Here is an 18,181-nt window from a genome sequence, read left to right as displayed (position 1 = left end):
GCATGGTTGGCAGGAAAACCTGCATAGTGGTGGATGTCCTGCCTATACATTGACCCTCTTGCATCCAGGACCTCCCCCCACCTTGAGCAATGTAACCACATGATTTGGGTGACAAGGAGTCCTCTACATCTGCAGAGGAATTCAGATTTGACCTTTTGTGTCTAGCATTAAAGTAAGGACATTAAAAGGTGCCTCTATTTGTATGTGTCTCTGAGGATTCTAGGTTTGTTTACTATTTTATTTTCAAGATTCCATTTATATATGTATGTATATATAAAATCCAATACAAGTATTTCTGCATCAGAAGACTTAGTGATGCCAGTGTAAGAATTTAAATCCTAAACTACTTCAAGCAACATACTTTTCATTTCTTTATAGGCTTCTCAGACCAATTCTATTTGTGTTCGTAATCCTGATGTTGAACAATCGAGTCTTTTACTATAGGAGTTGGATTATTCAGTTTTACCTCTACACATTTCTTGACAGAAGCTATCAGTTGTGAATGTATCGTAATTTTGTTATAAAAACTACTGTTTATAATTCAGCACAGGGTCCCTCCTGTGCCATTACTTTTTAGGTGGAAGTCCCCATTGAAAAATCAATGGCAATATGACACAATGCTTACTTTCTACATTTATTTACACAAATTGCAGTTTTAGTAGGCAGGATGAAAGAACTTAATTTACCAGGTTCTTTAAAGTTGGGCAGCTTTCTTATCAATCAATGATTTATCCATTGTTTTTTTTTTATTATTTATTTTAAAGGAAAGTGTGTGAATAGAGTGTGATTAGGTTTTATTTATGTAAAAATGGCCTTTTGCTACCTTAAATATATTTATTATCAAGTTAAATTGTCATCGTGACAGCCTGCCAAAATTTATAATTCTTGCTTCTCATAATTCCTTCATTATCTGGCTTGTGTGAAGTACATTAACTTAAAATACACCAGTCTATACAATTATGAAGGTTAGTGATTAAAAATGAATGTACAACTGAATCCATTGGTTTTTTTTTTTTTTTTTTTTCTTTCCAGAGAGCTATATTTGTTAACCAAAGCATACCTTTAAAAATATAATACTGACATTTTTCTATCCTAGAGTTCTCTTAACTTGCCAGTTTGAAAATTAGGCTATAAAATTTAACTAGATGTTTTGATGGGGTTTTTTGGTATCTATTTCAGAAAGTCACCTCCCACTTTTCTCCTCAAAGCTGATCATTTGAAACGGTTTGAAAAAGTGCTTTATGCATGACTGCTAAAAACTGTTAAGTGAAACTTCAGTAGTTTGTACTAGAAGGCTCTTGCCTTCCTATTATTTCCTAGTGGATAACTTGTTATCTCTGAGAACTGTGGCTGAGATTTTTTTGAATGAGACTTGTAGTTAGGGGCCCAGTTGAATGCCCATTGAATTTCAATAGGATTTGGTCACCAAAATCACTTAGGGTCCTTTAAAAATGCTAGGCTACATTTAAGTGTTTTGTTTTTATGGACTTGGCCCAAATTCTAATTTGTTTGCTGGTGAAGAAATGTCGGTTTCTTGGTGTTCTGAAGTTTGCTATTCTGTAAATGTTAACACAAGAGTTTTTTTTAAAAGTGTGGTGTATAAATATTTGGCTTTTTAATCTTATCAAACTAATTACATGAAGTATATACACCATAAAGTATTGTAATATGGGACAAGAACTGTAGCGTGTCAGCAAACAAAAGAGAAATGTTATGAGTTTTCATGAGTAATATTCTTGTGCCAGATCAGAAGATTTTAAAAATAAGTTGTATTTGCTAGAATACAACCCTAAAAATATAAGAGCAGACTGGCCTATAGGAAAACTTCCCAGCAGTGTGTCCCCACCCCCAAGATGCTTCTCAAAAGCTGACAGATATACGTATGTAGCCCACCCTAAGGTGTCAGTTGAGACTCTTCCCTATTTCTTGCTACTTAGAGCAGCTTCTCCCCTCTCCTCATATGGGTTGGGTTATGGGTTTTTTCTTTTTGAGATTCCTGGTGTGTCTACCGAAGGTGACTCTTTGCTGTGCTCAGGTTACAAGGGATGTGATGCTTTGGGAAATGAAGAATGCTACCACTGTTGGCAAGGAATATAAAAGCCAATACACAAGAAACAATAAAGTATGTGAACACAAACCCTGGCGAAAGAAATGACACACCCCAGAATAACAAGAGAGGGAAAGGATTGGAGCAGGTTTGTCTCCTGGATCTCTGGTCTGGAGTTGTGTGGAGGTCTCAGCTGTCTCTCGGTAGCCGGGTTGGATCACTGTTACTGTGGCCCTTGATCTCTTCAGGACTGGAACTGCCTGACTTATGCCCTAGATCCTACTGCAGTTCAAAGGTTCCCTTTGTAGGGAGGGCAATTAATCAGAGACTCCCTGAGTTATTCTGCTTCTCTCTCAGCGAATCCCAAACTCAGAGCTCAGAACTGAAACTAAAAATAGCCTCTTTGATTCAGCCTCATTCGGAGACAAAGGGTATGTCTATGTTGTAATAAAGTACCTATGGCTGGCCCATGTCTGCTGTCTCAGGTTCACAGGGCTGGGGCTCTGGGACTATAAAATTACAGTATGGACACGCAGTCTTAGGCTGGGTTGCCCAAGCCTGAATGTCTACACTGCAGTTTCATTGTCCTGCAGCCTGAGCCTCGCAAGTCAGTGTCAGCTGACACGAGCCAGCAGTAGTGTTATATTGCAGTGTTGACGTACCCTTTGTCTCTGAATCAGGCTGTCCCCTCCCACTGAGAGGCTGAGCAGCCCTGGCTTGTTATTGACCCGGCAAATGGCTTGTCGAAGTCACCTCATTCAGAAGTTTCTCCAGTGGTTTCTAGTCCATTCTGTCCCCACCTCTGTTCCAGGCATGCTGGAAATGGTGTCAGAGAGCTTTGGCAGTCATTTATTGTTGTAGACCATAGGACCCCATAGAGGCTCAGTCCAGAGTTCCAGGAGCTGGCAGCTCCAAGTGAGGGGTTACATGTGGATCTCAGTCCAAGCTGAGAAGGAGACCAGGGCCCAACAGAATTTTGATTCAAACATCCACCAGGGGGCAGGATGGCCCATTATTGGGGAATAGTGGATTCAGAGGGACCAGAGGATGATGTTTCAGAGGGGGAAGAGAATGGTTCCAGATGCCCTTTTTTTTTTTTTTTTCCCCCTGTCACATACCACGTCCAGAGGTATGCTAGATGCCTCCCATAATAAATAGCCAGTCATTCTCCCTATCCTAAAGACTTTACAGTCTAATTGGCTACCACTTGTGTTTGAATGTAGCATGCTAGCATCCTGTGCTTCACTGGGCATAACTGGACCATACTAAATTCAAACACATAGCTCATTTCTACCACACAACACAGTGAAAATTTCCAAAAAGTCATTGCAGAGAAGGGTGGTGTGTGGTATGCTGACATACCTACTCATGGTGCTCCACACGTTTCATCAACTCCTTCCCCCGAGTACACGAAGTGCCGACAAAACAGCCAAATAGGCACATGCATGAACAATATACTGACTGTGGCAGGTTTATACCGACGTAATTTGTGTCGCCCAAAGTTTGTAGTGTTGCATGACCTCCGTGCTTGCGAAAGCTCTGGCTAGTTTTAGCTGTCTGTGCATAATGGCAAGATGATCTTCATAGCACCTGTGCTGTCTGAGGCACTCAGTCCTTAAAGGCACAGGCCCCATTGGCACTATTCTTCTCTCCTTTCTCAGAGGCCTTTTCACTCTATCTAAAGATGTAGGAATACAAGGAAGGAGTCAACTTTTTATTTCTGTACATATACTCTTACACAGCAGCCTCCAGAATTCAAATAAAAATAACTTGGCTAAAAGTTGCCTTGCTCTGGCAGTTTAAGATATCAATATGAATGATAAATACTAAATTATTCAGCAATGTTCCGAGGAAGATCAAACTTTTTTTTATTTGTGGACAACAGAAACCACTTAGATTAATGATATTGGACCAGTAAATATACACAAGAAGTTTTTGGAGCTCCTAGAAGCTCTGAGATTGTTTGTTTGAAATCAAAATCTTTTAATGCTAAGAATTTTATTTTGGTTTTTTTCTTTGCTTGCTGAATTTATTTGGGTCGTGTTTTTTTTGTTTTTGTTTTTGTTCCTCTACGAAATATTCATCCCTGATATGGGCATAGTATTTGAAAAGTTGCCATTGTATAAAACATACTTCTTGTTCTATTCTGGCTTCAGATATGTACACGTAATTCCAAAGACCATTTCCTCACTTGTCTGAATTAAATTTTGTTTAGATATATAAAAATAGCAATAATAAGTACAAAGGGGGCAACTTCTTAAAAGCAGTGGGTTCTCACCAAGGCTGAGTTGGCTTAATACACTTAACTAGATTTAAGTTCTAAAATGCTACTATAATAAGACACAGTGCTGATAACTTCATCTTTATTGCCTTTGAACATAGAGCATAGTCCACTGGGTATATTTGAGCACTTCCTTTTATCAAAGGATGTAACCATTTTTAAAATATTTTCTGGACACGTTGTTCCCTTAACATTCAACATCAGTAAAAGTTGGCTATAAACAGCCTCTCCACAGAACCTAATTTAAATTAAACTGCCTGACAGTGGTTCAGAGAGGAGGGGGAAAAAAGACAAAATTTAAACAATCAATATTACATTTAAAGTTATCACTTCATTAGTTATTTCTTCACTGTATCTTTCTTGCTGGAATTCTGAGTATATTCTTTATTGCACGCCTCAGAAAATACAGTACATGTGCTCTGGAGGGACATTGATATGTTGTGTTGTGGACATGTTCTGGTCACAATATGGTCAGTGGAACTACTACAGAAGTTGGAAGGATTCTGGTTGATTTCAGTAAGAGTTTTGCTTTGAATTTCACCTCATAGAGCCTGAAGTTTATATGGGTTTGGAAGCATCCTTTTAAATGGTTTGAGCATTCTAACGGTGCTCACTGAGTTCTATTTGAGAAACCAGCCAGAGCTCGCTCTGTGTGCATACGTGCATGCATGTGTGCGTGAGAGAGAGAGAGAGAGAGAGAGAGAGAGAGGGGTCTTATATGGTTAGTAGACATGGATATTTTGAGCCTACGGTGCCTGTGTGGTTTCTTCATATTAGTGTTGTAGTGTAAAGGGCACAAGATACAACAGAGCGTAATTGCCTGAAACAAGATAGCCTGAAAAAGATAAAGCAGTAATCATAGCCTATAGTTACTACACCACAAGTCTCTGAGATTCTGGAGTTATTTTCTACTAAATATAAAGAAATGCAGCAGTATCGTGGTGCAGTGTGATAACTGTAACTGTTAACTTTGTAATAACAAAGACTATATTTCAGAAAGTTGTGATTTAGGTATTACTTTAAATAAGTCACATTGCTGAAGGTTAGGTTTCTTGTCATGCAGCAAATGCTGTACCACCTTCACCATGTATTTGAGCAACCATATATAGAGTCTAAATCAGTGGTTCTCAACTTATTTATCATTGTGGGCCACACAAGCAGCTCTCTGATTTGTGTTCTACCTGTATGGCCCTGAGAATGTTAAATGGGCCGCAGCTACATGCTGATTGGGCCGCAGGTTGAGAACTACTGGTCTAAATTGTCACCCTTACTATGCACAATTCTGCTTGTGTAGTGTGCTGTACCAGCAATGTTTCCATAACTAATCGATTCCTTGCAGTAAAACTCAAATGCATGCTTTTATATGGGGTCTTCCATCCAGTGATCTGAAAATATTTTATCAGAATAAAGGGTCATTTTTTCCAAACATGGAAAACAGGTGGCTAGTTCAAGAAGATTCACATTCCAATAAGCATTTCTATAAACATTTAAATTTAAGGCCATATGATGTAGCACAGCTGCAAAGCAGTGTCTCAGTGAGCTCCTGGTGTGGTCCTTTCAAATTCATTTAAGAGTTAATTTTTGTCTCTTCAGCCAATTAAACCATTTTTGATCATTAAGACAGACATCCTGGCTACATTTGATGTCAAATCTTGATCCTCTAAAAGGATCAGGAAGACAGCCAAATGGATGGAGTCTTGCAGTTTACAAAACTCAACAATTTGGCTACCAAGATGTTGCAAGAAATCATTTTATCTGAATGTACAATAGTAGATAGTAAGCTTTCAGAGTTGATCTCTTGCCCAACATATTAGTAGTATGGTGTTATGGTAGTATATATGTTATATTTGTGATGAACAGCAGAGGGATGTGAAGGTTTGTCATTTGAAGTTTAACTACTGTGTTAATTTGTATAAGGACAATACTAAACATTCATGTGAACTGGGTACCTTACGATGCATTACAATTTTCCTTTTAGTTCTTATCTGATCAGTGCTCCCTGACTTCTTGTATCTGTTTCTCCTTGTTTATCTTGACTGTGGTAAAACAATAAATTAAAACACTTAAATAATTGTTGGTGAGTGCATTGTGGCAGCAGCTTTGATTTCGTTGGGATTTGTTGATTTGATTTTAATCCTTTGTATTGCATGTTTTAGAAAATGTCATTAATGGTAAGCCGACTGAAAAATTGATTCTTTAAAAGTGACCTGCAAAATGAAAAAATAGGTTTATGGCCTGTAAAAGTTGATGGACCAAGAAGGGATGAAAGGGGTGTCTGTGTGGGTTTTGCTCTAGGAAAAGAGGTGACTAGGAAATAAAGACACATATATTAGGAACCTAGCAAAATATTATCTAATTCTGCTAACATTTTCATTTTAAATTTTAGAATTTTGATAGAACATCTGAATGTAATGTTTTCATAAAGCAAGTACAAATGATTACCCTATTCTGACTGATTTTTTTCTGCATCACAATACTGATGTTTCTTGGAAAGTGTTTTGTTGCACTTCCAAGTAGTCTTTCATAGGACAAAATGGGGGCCAGAACTATATCTTCCATTAAGAAAGCAATGTCCTGATTTCACTGACTGAGCAATGTGGAAGTCACATGGCTCTGAGTGCATTATGGGAGATTCATTCTGGCCATGGAGCCTGGCCTATAAGGGGAGAATTGGGACATTACGCTCTCTAACTACAACTCCCTTAGGGCAATGCAACACCGTAAGGAAATGCTTGAAACAAAGGTTTGGTCTACACTGCCACCAGTGGTTGATGGGAGATATGCAAGCTATGTAATGTCTGGTCACGTAACGTCTGGTCGACGCTACATTATGTAGCTTGTGTGTCTCCCATTGACTGACTTGTGTTGCCATACTGCAGCATCTTCACTGCGCTGCGTTGACCAGAGACGCCCTCCGGTTGACGTAGCCTTACTCCTTTTGGGGAGACGAATTAATGGCGTCGACTGGAGAGCACTTCCAGGATCGACTGAGTGGGTCTCTCATAGAGTTTTATATGTGCATCACAAGAGCTACTGCATTCCTGAACAGTTCCACTGCACTGGAGTAGGCCCCATGGAGTATCCTTAGAGCTGTCTTTTAGCCTAGAAAGGGAAATGTTCCTCAGAACCCAGTCTGGCTACTCTGGTTGGGTGCTTGGCTTTAAAATTTAGCCTGAGTTTATAACTCTGCATTATTTTTAGGTCTTATTTCAAAAATTTTCCATGACTGTGACTAGGTAAAATTTCTATTAAAATATTTTCTTGTTAGCATGTATTACCATTAATTGACAACAGTTAAGGTTTGTGTAGTGGCATGGTCTCTCGCATTTTTTCCCAAACACTGGATGTGATTAAATGCAAATAATGTTTGATCGGAGAAAAGTTGTGTTAATATCCTTTTTCTCCCCTCAGATACTTTTCTTAGCTACTTTCAAAGTATTTTAATATTTAAAAGGTATTAACAATTTATAAAAACATAAATCAGGCACAATATTGAAAATTAACTTTCCCCTCGTTTGCTTCAATTTCTTCATCCAGTTTTAATATCAAAATCTAAACTATTAAAATTAATGTGTTCAATGCTGTGTATTAGAAAAGATTGCTTGGCCATTAGGAAGAATATTGTAATATATTAATTATTACAATATTAGATTCCATTAATTATGTTATAGTAGGTTAATTAGCTAACATTACATAGTATTAGTTATTAGAAAATTAAAATTCTGCTCTCTAGTTTTTCTTAGTGAAAACAAAAATATTGGTTTCATCCTTTTATTCATCTAAGATATTTATATATCTCCCAGTACTGTAGCATATGAGCACCTGCCAGTATTTAATATGCTAACACTCTCAGTACTTTGTGAAACAGGGAAATACTACTATCCCCATGGGGAACTGAGTCACAGAGAGACAAAGTTAATACTTAGTCCTGTCTTGAGTACAAAGTACTGGACTAGATAGCCTATTGAGGTCATTTCCAGTCCTATACTTCTATGATTCTATTAAAGAAAGGGCCAGATTTTTAAAGGTATTTAGGCACCTAAAGATGCAGATATGATTCTAGTCAGATTTTCAAAATAGGAGTGAGGTACCAAGGCACTTCTGAAAATCCCACTAGGGGTCTATTTGCATCATTAAGTGCCTAAATACATTTAAAAACTGGCTCCAAATGACTTGCCAAAGGTCTCACACCAAGTTTTGTTGTAGAGCAAGGAATTGAGTATGGGTCTTCTGAGTGCCAGGCTAGCACTTGAAGTACTGGAACATCCTTCTTCATTTTCAGAATTTGTGCTTGACCAAAATTAATGTATTCTTGTATTCTTCATTACTCAGTAATAAATCTGTGTAGGAAGTATTGCTAACATTAGGTGTGTCACTCAGATCCTGGGCTCAGACCCTGTGCACAGACTTATGCATGTGTTTAATTTTAAGCATCTGACTAGTCTACTGACTTCAAGTAGAACTGCTCATTGACTTAAAGATAAGCATGCACATCAGTATTTGCAGGACCAGGATTTAAGTTAGGTGCAGTTCTAGTATATGCTGCCATGTTGCGACACGGACCACATCTAGGGTTAACCTTAGCCTCTTCTCAGGAATGTTATTTCTGGATCATTGAATGGTTAAAGGATATTAAGTGGATTGGAATCCATGTGCTCATCCAATATATAGGTTTTTTCCATACCTTTGTTGTAATGCTACTGATGGTCATTTGAAGAGTGGTTTTAGGTCTAACCCACAAAAAAGCCATTTTGTCTTGTCCTCCTAATAAAGCAGAAGATGGTAGGAAAAATATATGACTGAGAGGACCAAAGGTCAGAAAAACAGGGCAAAAGAAATCCATAGACCTGAATTTGGAAAAGAGACATTTACTCTAGGTCACGGTCTCAAATGTCGGAGCCACGTGCTTTTTGTTGGACAAGGAAAAGCCTTTGACTACATGCTTAGATTCCCTTAATAAAAATGAAGCAGATAAACCAAACAGTTTCATCCAGTCCTATCCTTCTTTATTAAAAAGAAAATCAGTGTATTCAGAGTCTTTCCTAGTAATTTAGAACAAATCAATTGCTGATAACTATCAGCTAGAGACTCATGTATTCCTGTCAAATATTATAAAGTTACTGAAAGTTTGGTACTTTAGGAAAAAAACACTTCTTAACTTATTTTACAAAACCAGAGTTTTGATAAAACGTCCTCGGTAACATAGCTGCACTAAAATAGTTTGGCTTTATGAAGAAAAAAAGCATGCTTTTTGCATTGCCTTTTATCAAAAATATTGGATATGTTGGATATGAACGTTGCCACTTCAAGGGTTCAGAATAACTTTATCAATAGGTTCATATTTTCAGAAGGCAATGGGTCATCATTCAGAAGATTCATTTCAAATGAAAATGACTAAAAGCAGTTCTTTTAACGTAATGAGCTCGTTTAACTGAGCAATGAGGTTGTTCTGTGGCAAAACTTTACAGCTCTATAAGAGGTTGCCTTTGTGTGAGAGAACATTAAATAGTCATGGTTTTTGAAAACTCACTCTTTTTAATTCTGAGTTATAAATGGGCTGCCTCCTCACATGGAAGAACACTCAAAACATACTTTCTTCTATGGAAAAAAGTTGAATTTCTAGCAGAACCTGGATGTTGTTATTTAATGTATATTTCACAGGAAAATAAACTACATGTTGAGTAGTCACATGCAGAATTTTTCGCAGAATTTCTAATGAAGTGAAACTCACGAAGTCTCAGAAAAATACACATCTATATACTCTTACTTTAAAATGTGTCATTTTTCTTTGACAAATTTGAATTTGTTTGTCCCTAGATATCCCCTCGGTGTGGTTTTTGGTTTTTTTTGACATAATATACTGTGTCCTGTATTTTGATCATTCTTCCCATTTCCATGTCTTTTCAGACTATTCCATGTCCTTAGGACTATTACTGCATCTCTCCACATTCTCTTTTTTCCTTCTAAATTTTGATTGTGGTTCTTTGTTATATGCTTACCTCATACTTTGACTTTCTAATTGAAATGGTTTATGATGTATTCCTCCCAGTCTTTAAGCACTGTGATCTGTCCGTAAATTAACTAGTTGCTGGAATAATTCTCAAAATGTTCTAGGAAATGCTATTCTATTCTGGATGTTTGCTGTTGCTTTGCAAAAAAAGATCGAAGAGATTGTTGTTAACCAAAGCTAGAAAATTTGTTTATATACAAATTTGTAAAATTTCTAGGTCAACCTATAGGTCTGATAATCTTGTCATTGTCCTTTTTTAAAGTAAAATAAAAAATAATCAGTTAGGAGCCATGTTGACAAAATAGATTAATGCATTCAGTGTCTTTCCTTTAAAACCTGAGTTCAAATCCACATTGAGTCACAAGTGAAAATAATTTTGGCAGTTTAATTCTAATCTTTTCTAAAATTTCATTCCCACAACAAAACACTTTTCAAGATAAATGGTAAATAGCTAGAATAGCAGGGATATTGTATGTCAAGGTTGAGGTGCATGAGAGAAGCTGAGTAAAAGCTTGATCAGCACATGATTCCAGCTAGTCTTAGCACCTTAAATTAATATACATTTACTCAAAAAACATTTAAAATAAAAAGGAATCATAACAAGCCCAGCTCAATGGGAGAAAGAAAGAAATATCCCACTTCTTTACTATCTGAAACCTGAGAAGCATGAAAAATCAGGTTTGGAGACCTTGTGCTGCTTCCATCGTATTTTTTGTTGAATTGAGCTGTAATAGTATACTAATGGCAGAAGTCCTGAATGACTTTTTTGTTTCCGTTGTCACTGAAAAGGTTAGTAGTGATTGGATCTCTAGCATACTTAATGCCAGTGAAAATGAGGTAGGATATGAGGCTAAAAAAGTGAAAGAACAAATTTAAAATTACTTAGACAAGTTAGATGTCTTCAAGTCATCAGAGCCTGATGAAATACTCAAGTTGGCTGAGGAGATATTTCTGAGCCATTAGCAATTATCTTTGAAAAGTCATGAAAGATGGGAGAGATTCCAGAAGACTGGAAAAGGGCAAATATAGTGTCAATCTATAAAAAGGGAAATAAGGACAACCCGGGGAATTACAGATCAGTCAGCTTAACTTCAGTGCCTGGAAAGATAATGATGCAAATAATTAAGCAATCAATTTGCAAACATCTAGAAGATAATAAAGTGATAAGTAATAGTCTGGATTTGTCCAGAATAAATCATGAGAGCTTTATTTGACAGGGTAACAAGCCTTGTGGATGGGGGAAGCAGTAGATGTGATATATCTTGACTTTAGTAAATGTTTTGGTACTGTCTCACGATGACTTCATAAACAAAGTGGGGAAATACAATCTGGGTGGAGGTGCTGTAAGATGGTTGCATAACTGATTGGACTGTTCCTGGAGAGTATTTTTAGTGGTTCACAGTCAAGCTGGAAGAGCATATCGACTGGGGTCCTTCAGGCATTAGTTCTGGGTCTGATTCTATTCAATATCTTACTCAATGATTTAGATAATGGCATAGAGAGAGAACACTTATAAAGTTTTCGGATGATACCTAGCTGGGAGGCATTGCAAGTTCTTTGGAGGATAGGATTAAAATTCAGAATGATCTGGACAAAGTGGAGAAATGGTCTGAAGTAAATAGAAATTTAATAAGGACACATGCAAAGTACCCCATTTAGGAAGGAACACTCCATTTCACACATACAAAACGGGAAATGTCTCCCTAGGAAAGAGTACTGCATAAAGGGATCTGAGGGTCATAGTGTATCACAAGCTAAATATGAGTCAACAGTGTAACTCCGTTGCAAAAAAAGCAATCATCATTCTGGGATGTATTAGTAAGAATGTTGTAAGCAAGACACGAGAAGTAATTCTTCTACTCTACTGCACAGTGATTAGGCCTTAACTGGAGCATTGTGTCCAGTTTTGGACACCACATTTCAAAAAAGATGTGGGCAAATTGGAGAAAGTCCAGAGAAGAACAACAGAAATGATTAAAAGTTTAAAAAACATGACCTATGGGGGAAGATTGAAAAAACTGGTTTTCTTTTGTGTGGAGGAGAGAAAACTGAGAGGGGACATAAGTTTTCAAGTACATAAAAGGCTGTTACAAGGGGGAGGGAGAAAAATAATTTTCTTTAACCTCTGAGGAGAGGACAAGAATCAATGGGTTTAAATTTGCAGAAAGGGTGGTTTAGGTTGGACCTTAAAAAATTTTTCCTAATTATCAGAGTAGTTAAGCACTGGAATAAATTGCCTAATGAGGTTGTAGAATCTCCATTATTGGAGATTTTTAAGGGCAGGTTAGACAGATACCTCTTAGGGATGGTCTAGATAATACTTAGTCCTGCCATAAGTGCAGGGGACTGGACTAGATGACCTCTTGAGGTGACTTACAGTCCTATGATTCTATGAATAATAAACTTCTGTAGTTTTGTTAAGAAACTGAAGACCATTCTAGTGGTTGTGATTATTCACTCCTTGTCCGCTACTCTGGTATTTTCAGAAAGAAATATTGTCATGTTAATCTGCCGAATGTGGTTTTATAATGGCAATAATCTCAGTTAAATGCCGTCATCTTGGGTCATTATGAAACAGTTACCATGTGGTGGCAATTCATTTATTGTTATAGCTTAATTATACAGTACTATTTAAAAACTAATTAAGCCTAGTTTACAATCTCTGTGAACTGTTATAAAACAGGTCAAACCCACCAGTACTTGTTAGACAGAATTCCTAATACTCCTACATAGTGCTAAATTTAAAGTAGCTGTGCAAGATTGTTCTATTAAATATAATCTGCTCTTCTCATGTATGAGGATCTCAAAGCCCAGAGCAAATATTAATGATTTTAAGACTTGATGATGATCACAAGAGGGAGGGTAATATCACTATCATTTCATGGAAGGAGAAAATAAAGAACAGAGGTTCACTGATTTACACAAGAATAGATTGTGATACCCACTTCTGTATTTTAATTGGTAGACTTTGCTCTCTTAGTAATCTGCTTTTATCTATTATAGAACATATGTAGCTATTGCAATTTGTATTGAAAGCTTATCCATTTAAATTACACTGAATAAAACTGACACCTATACAGATGTAGGTGCTAATGCATTCTGTTTACCTGAAGCAGATGACATCTAAGGAGAGACCAAGGATACTGTCTCTTGCATGAGTGTTCTCTGTAGTCCTAGGGTATTATCTGTTTTCGGCTCCAGTTGGTTTCTCTGGTTTAATGATTTATAGTTGCAAGCATTGGGTAGCTAGAGATGGTCAGAATCTTTTGATTAAAAGTTTTTCCATTGGAAAATACCAGTTTGTTGAAAGTGAAACTTTGTGAAAAGTTATCAGTTTTGACATAACCTTTTGGAAGATTTCTCAGGTTCAGGATGAAATTTCAAGAGAGATCCCAGCATAGTCCAGTGGCTAGGGCATTAATCCCTCCAGTCCCTTTTCATGTCCTCGAATTCAAGTCCCTGCTCCAAATCAGACAGAATAGGGACTTGAACCTGAGTCTCCAACGTGAGTGCTGTAATTACTGGGCTATTGGCTATTCTGGGGTGGAGGTATCTCTCTCATGTTTGTTTGTGAAAAATTTCAAAAGATTTCATGTTTGTGTACATTGAAGGGAAAACAACTTTAGAAACACCAATTTTTCGTGAAACAGAATTCTTCTTTTCTGGACACCCTGTTGGTACCTTCCTTCACTCCTTATTCTCAGCCTAGCATTTATCATTGTAGGTTATCTTCCATGTGCTGATGACAAATGAATGTTGTATTCCTGAATGGAGAAAAAGGATCAGGGCTTTAATTTCAATATATCAGCTTTACGTTTATCGCTCTAAAAAGTATGTCAATTTTGTCAGATAGAGAGAATCAATGCTTTTGGGTAGTGGGTTGAGTTATAGAATGGGTGGAACCAAATTTTTTTGAGGGCTGCCTGCATTACACTTTTGTAGTTCCAAGAGAGGCTTGTATGGGCCTTCCTGGAATGTACTAGAAGTTATCCTGAAGGCCGTCACCCAGCCCTTATTGCTTTGGCTTAACCATGGATTCAGTCTGAAAAAGCAGAGGTCTTTTCTTTTCCACTGAAAAGATGAATTACTGAATTCACAGCCAGGACTCATACAGTTCAAGGTCTTTTAGATCTTCTCTGCTGCCAGCAGTTTCAAATATTTCTATACTATTGAAAAGTAAAAAGCTATTTGATTTGTTTCAGATCTTCTGATTACAATTTGTCCCCAGACATCGTTTTGGCTTTCTAAGATTAAATGACTACACGATTAAATTATATTAGAATCCAGCCTGTGATGAAGCTCCAAAGCTATTTGAACATTTCCAGTTTACGTCATGGTCCAAGGTTTAGTGCAGACTTGACAGTGCAACCCAGGTGCTCTTCCCGGTTCTCCTTTGAAAATTGGCAAATAGAACTGCTTCCTGCATGTATTGACAGTTACTTCTTCTTTCTTCAGTGACTAGTAGAGGAAGTATGGTCCAGACCTGGGGAATCCCAAAATTAATTCACTGTTTTTTCACAGACTTCCTATGTGTGACCTTGGTAAGTCACTTATGGATGGAATTTAAAGGTATTTAGGCACCTAAAGATTCAGATAGGCAACTAGATGCTTATTAAAAAAAACATGCTAAATGCCTATGTATCATTGATTTCAATGAGAATTAAGTACCAGTGTCACACTTCCCCATCTGTAAAACAGGGATAAGTTGCCAGGGTAAAACAGGGAACACTTCCTTACTCGCGATGAGGATTAATATACTAAAGCTTGTGAGGTGTTGAGATACTACAGTTAAGGGGGGGGGACAGTTATCCTTGTACTGCATTCTTTTAAAAAAAAAATGTTGTTAGCAGTCTAAACTCTCTGGTGTGTACAAGGTAACTTGATCAGCAGCACATGTTGAATTACAATTTGAAGCCTAGGCTTCTACAGGACTGCCTGTCTGAGGAGCTCAGAGCCCATTATAAACACAGAGTTGCTGGTTGTGATGCTATAGTTAAGGTTGAGTTCTCTTTGCACTTAAAGCAGGAATTCAATCTCTTTGTTTCATAGGAATAATATCCTGCATCTTCCCCAAACTTACAGCATTTATTTATGTCTTATGCCTCAAATTCCTATGTAAGATAGCTAAAGTATAATTTGCTGTATCTACACTACAGTTTAGAACATGTTGTTCTAGAATGTTAGCTAGTACATTTTATCCTAGTCTAGATGTACTACAAGAGAGAGTGAGTGGGGCTCTGTATCAACAAAAATGGTTTACAAAGTTCCGAATAGGATAAAACATTAATTTAACAATTTTTTATAGAGGTGCTTGGTGGAAAGTCTTAAAAATCCAATTTAATATGGAAATGCCTTGGAGGCAACGAGATTCAGGAGTAAGTCACAACTGGACACTTGCTCTAGAAAGTGACAAATCCCATTATTTTTTTTTCATATTTGCTTTTTGCCACACCACTTTTATTTAGAACTATTTTACTACGTGCTCTATATCACTGTTTCTTAACCTTTTTGATACCAGGGACTGGCTTCCTATACTGTGTCAGGGAGATCTCAGGGACCGGTGCCAGTCTATGGACCGGTTGTTGAGAAACAAGCTCTAGATGGCTACCAGGTTAATTTTGTAAAGGAGACACTGTTTTCACCTTTGTGGTAGAAATACTGTAATTGGAAAATGATATGATTATCATCTCAAACTTTCACTTCTAATTGACTTGACTTTATTAGTCCTTATTTCCTGATTTACATCACATAATAAATGTGTAATCTTAAGGGGAACCAACTTCAATTTTTAAGCTAATTCTAGCCAAAAAATTGGGGAACAGAAATCAGTAATGTTAATGGACGCCTATATAAACAATTGAAAATAGTCATCTATCTTGGAATAGTACTAAGATTTACAAATTCTTACCTGCAAAGAGTAGTGTCAAGCAATAAGCTTAATAGAATTGTGCGTTATTCTTCCTTTGATGTTACATTAAAATTCAGAAGCCAGTAAACTTCTGCATAATTATCCATTAAACTAGAGAATTCAGCAGTTCAACTTCCATCAGAATCATGAAAGTTTCACAGCATGTATTAAATATATCATACGCAACTGGTATATTTTTCTTCTCATGAAGTGTTGCACGTATTTATATATTACTGTTAACCAAATGTAACAGCACCACAAAAACATGCCATTGCCATGAATGATTGATTAAATCAAATGGGATGAGTGCAATTTCTGTCACTTAAAACAATCATAATTTTCCCTCTCAAGAAAGGTATTTTCATCACTTATGTTTGACATCGGAGAAACTGCAGGAACCTCCCAAGGTGACCTAATTCATAGAATAACATGTTCTAAGATAAGATCTATGGATGGTACTGTGGCTGTCGAAAGGTAAACTTGTAGCACAAGTAAATGAATACTCTAAGTGGTAACAGAAGTTTTGTATTCCCCCTTCTGCTCCAAATTTTTTGTTTCTTAAGTGATACATACTGTGAAAAACAGTGTGGTTTTCATCCTCATGAAGCAATTCTTAGCTACTGAATGTAATCCTTTCCTTTCCTTTCCGTGCATCAACCACTGTAATATTTAGGCACAAAAATAATATTAAAATGAGTTCATTCAAATAATTTTTGTATGCTTAACATTTGTATCTTACGTTTTTGTGTGGTCAGAAAAAGAAGTGAAGTTACATGCTCATAAATATGAGATACAGCAGCTGTTATGAAAGCCTTTGTTTTTTTGATCAAAGAAAGTATGTGTATAGTAAACACCCAGGTTTTCCTTTTTTTCAAAATGTTAAGAAAAGGCTTGATGTTCTCATCACTGAGTGAATTCCTCCCTCCCTCCCTTTGCAGCTTTTTTTTTAAAGCATGAATAATTGTTTTTTTTAAAGTTCTGGGGTTTATTTATTCTAGCAGGTCATTTGGAGACAGACCTGTTTAAGGGGGTACAATAGACTTAATTATACTTCTGGCTTAATTTCTTATGCACCATTCGTTCATTGTTACAAGTTATGCCACACATTTTTATAATTGAAATAAATTTAAGAGAAGAAAATAATTTTCTTAATTTGTTTTGGCTACTGGGTGTATACTCATTTTTCTCCTGTATTACCCTCCTCCCTCGTTAGAGAACAAACATTCTAAAAATATATCTTATGATTGTGAAACCACAAACATAGGTAAGGGAACTCAGAGGCAGGTACCTTTTTAATTTAATTAAAAAATAGATTTCAAGTTGGTGCACAATTTAAGATGTGTGAAACTTCTCAATTAACCCTAATTGATTTGAAAATCTGTGGCTACTAGGAGGGGAATATTTCTGATAGCTGAGCCTTAAAAAAGAAAACAGAAATGTAATCACCTTTTTTGGTAAAGGCACAAATAGAGGAAGAGCGGAAAGATGTCATCTGAGGGTTGGAATTAAAATCCACAACAAATGACAGTGCACATGCAAATATGCAATATTGTAGCCATATCTGTCCTAGGATATTAGAGAGACAAGGTGGGTGAGGTAATATCTTTTTATTGGACCATCTTCTGTTGGGGAGAGAGACAAGCTTACACAGAGTTTTGTTTGGGCCTGTGTTCTACCTCATATTTTATTTTTGTGTAAACTCAAAGGCCTGTCTATCCTTACTAACTGAAGATGGTCCAGTAAAAGATATTACTTCACCTGCTTTGTCTCTCTAGTGCACATGCATGTTTTAAAAGCTTTTAACCACCAAGCTTTTAGGATATATTGCTGTTCTCTTTATCCTCTAGTACTGCAAGTTTTCTACAGTAAACTTAAAATAAGCTGCGACCATCTATATGCCTATGTTCATCCTTTCTACAAAACTGTAATGGATTT

General features: G+C 36.8%; 1 protein-coding gene across 3 annotated transcripts in view; it reads left to right on the top strand.

The window, feature by feature from the left end:
* Nucleotides 1-18,181, top strand: part of CHRM3 (cholinergic receptor muscarinic 3) — a 501,690-nt gene that overhangs the window by 169,302 nt on the left and 314,207 nt on the right. The window lies entirely within an intron of this gene.

This window comes from Emydura macquarii, unplaced genomic scaffold (assembly GCF_026122565.2).
Source record: "Emydura macquarii macquarii isolate MOO-44397 ecotype Brisbane River unplaced genomic scaffold, CSIRO-AGI_Emac_v2 contig_3517, whole genome shotgun sequence".
Classification (NCBI taxonomy): domain Eukaryota; kingdom Metazoa; phylum Chordata; order Testudines; family Chelidae; genus Emydura; species Emydura macquarii.
This window is presented reverse-complemented; position numbering and strand designations above follow the sequence as displayed.